The sequence below is a fragment of the Alligator sinensis genome, unplaced genomic scaffold, assembly GCF_000455745.1.
Source record: "Alligator sinensis unplaced genomic scaffold, ASM45574v1 scaffold204_1, whole genome shotgun sequence".
In the NCBI taxonomy this organism is placed as follows: Eukaryota; Metazoa; Chordata; order Crocodylia; family Alligatoridae; genus Alligator; species Alligator sinensis.
Genome location: NW_005842363.1, coordinates 674,846 through 677,872, shown reverse-complemented (window position 1 = coordinate 677,872; position 3,027 = coordinate 674,846).

Genomic DNA, 3,027 nt, shown 5'->3' with positions numbered 1-3,027 from the left:
TACCCAACACAATATTCCCATAACACCCGAGCCGCAACACAAACTACACCCAACAGGACAATAACCCAACGTACATCCCAAACTCAATGTCCCTGGTCACGCAACCAATCAATTACACATTACAATGAGCTTCAGTCACTACACAGTTTATTGCTATGCAACTTGACAGACAACCCAGAAACCACAGGTGGCAGCAAGAACACCCTGGGTCTAGTCAGTAGGAGAAACCCTCTGATAGTCCTTGAGGATTTCTAGCCTTTCCCTGCTTAGGTACTCAGCACCTCAAATAGGGAAAGGGTGATACTTTACCCAACTGTAGCTTCCAAATGAACGGGTCACAGCAAGGAACCCGCACTCAACAACAAACTCCTACACTCCAAGACCCAGAGTCAGAACTGTCCAGCCTGAGTGAGAGTGAGCTTCTGCTTGCTGCTCCAGACAGGATTTATAGCCTTCTAATCGCACCACCTGTCACTCACCCAATGATCCAATCATCAACCTTTTCACAATACCCAATCAAATTCAAATCTGGACAATACTTAAAAGGACCAATCAATGTAAATCTATTTCAACTAAATACAAGCAACATTATCATAGCTACCTTATTAGTTAACATATGAACATTGATAAACAGTTGCATTACCATTATACACTGTGCATGCCCAAACCTTGAAAGTAGGTCATGACTTCATCAAGGTTGAGAGTTCAAACCCTCTAGAAATTTCTCACCTCTAGTCATATGGCGCATGCATAGATTTTTACTGTTCAACACACCCCGCCCCTCATTTTCTCTACACACGGCCCGATAGCCTAGTATCTCTTTGTTTTTCCTTGTATTAAAACAAACATGCAAAAAACCTTAATGTAAAGAAGCCAACCACTAAAAACAAAGGGCTTCTAATACAGAATGATCTGTGTTGTGGCAAGAATTATCAATGGCCAGATTAATTCATTAATACAACTTTTATGTTCCAATTTTTTATTCTGGGGCAGAACTACAATGTATATAGATAACTACAATATTGTATTTGAAATGGTACCACATGATTTGTACAACTCATAGAACTACAGTTTGGTCTCACTCTCTTTTTAAATGATAAAAGCCAACTTGGTTTCAAGTCGATTGGTCACCTAACAGCTTAATGTAGAGTGGTGTGTGTGTATGAATGTTACAAAAACAGTAGTTTAGGCTTAGTGGCTTGTCTAGTTAGAACAATTCTAAACTTCAGCAAATGAAATGAAGAATGTATTAGTTCCCTTACCTCTAAATGTGTAGCTAGCAAAGTAGAAAACTATTTGGACTCTTACTCTTCCAAAATGTAAAGAAAAAAAATGTAGAAGGATATATTTTTACACAGAGCAAACAGCAGCCTCCATCCTAAAAAAAACAGTCCTGTTGCCTTTTGATTAGAAGACATGTATGGTTATAATTAGGGTGACCATATGCCTTGGACTGGCTGGGACAGTCCAGGATTTCAAAGGCTGTCTCAGCATCCTGGCTGTGGGAGGAAATTGGAGCAAAAGTTCTGGATAGGCAGGAACTCCCCTGCATGTGTGGCTCCTGAGGGCAGATGCAGGCCATCTGGGACTTTTGTTTCAATTTTCTCTAGGGAGCCTAGCCAATGGACTGGTCTCTGGTCCAGACACCTCTGGGCTGTGAGTGAAGTCGCTTGTGCAGTAGAGTTGGGGTTGGGGAAGGGATGTGTGTGGAGAGCTATGGGGTTGGGGCTGTGTGTGTGTTGGGGTGCCTGCCACTTTAAGAGGCCAGGCAGCCTGTGAAGCCACTGGCAGGTGTGGGCCAGGCCTAACTGAGTGGTCAGCTGGTATAAGTCCAGGCGCTGAGATAAGCCAGCAGTAACATCTTGGAGCCTGCCGAGAGAACATCTCAGCAGGGTGGTTGTAGCTCCAGGCCAGCTTGGAGAGAACACCTAGAGCAGTCTGGAGGTTTGGGGATGAACTAAGGGGAGGAGGAAGTTCCTAGGGACCCAGGGAGGGGTCCAGAGCCTAGTGAAAAGCTGAGAGTGTGGGATTAGTGAGGGTCCAGAAGGGGACTTAAGTGAGAGATTACATCAATGAGGATACTATCTGTGAGGCATGGGGTATGGTGTAGGGGAGGAACAGAGCCATGCAATTAGCCCATAAGGCACAGACTGCATCCACCTGGTGGTCAGTTTAAGAGCAATTTGGGAAGCCCTGGGGCAGCCACCCTTGTAAAACTAATTAACATCAAGATGTGTGGTGGACAAATGAAGGGTAATTGCCTACAAAGTGAGGGCTGCAGGGGCTCCATGGCCTTCACAGGAACCCTGGAGAGGCACCTTGCTACATGTGTACCACAGTGTCCTGCCCAGCCCTGCTCCTGGGAGCCATGGTGTTGGGGTTGTGTGCACACATGCGCCGCACTGCCCTGCCCAGCCCCACTCCTGGCAGCCGCAGGGGTTGGGGGACAGGGGTGTGTGCACATGCATGCGCACACCCCCTAGGGCTCTTACCCTGTCCCAGATTCCCCTCAAATTACGATCATCCTATGCATAGTATAGTCTGAGGTGTGTGACAGAATAAATCTCTGAATTCAAAATCACGAGATAGTAAAATGATTGCTGTTTTAAAAGGACACCATGAAAGCTGTCGTTACAAACTGGAAACTAGCTACTTTTTCAGAAGTTTCCAAATCCTATAGTGAATTCTCCTCCTTTTTAAGTATGAGGTGAGATGCAGTTTTATAGATGACTATAGCCTGGTCCCAGAAACAGTGGTGGGACCGCCAACTATGTCATGACGCAATCATGCCTTTTTACTCTAAGAAGGAAAGGAAAAATACATCTTTGAGCAAACTGATGTTTAAAGCTGGGTTCTTGAGCCTGTTAGCATCTCTGTCACTCTTCTTGCCTTAATAGTACGCTACAAATTAGCCCCTAATAGCTGCCAATTTGTAGGCAGGACTTCATAGGTTCTGGAGAAGAAGTACCATGGATTGGGCTGTGTCGCAGAGCACTGAGGTGCCCTGCTCCTAAAGAGGGGAAACTG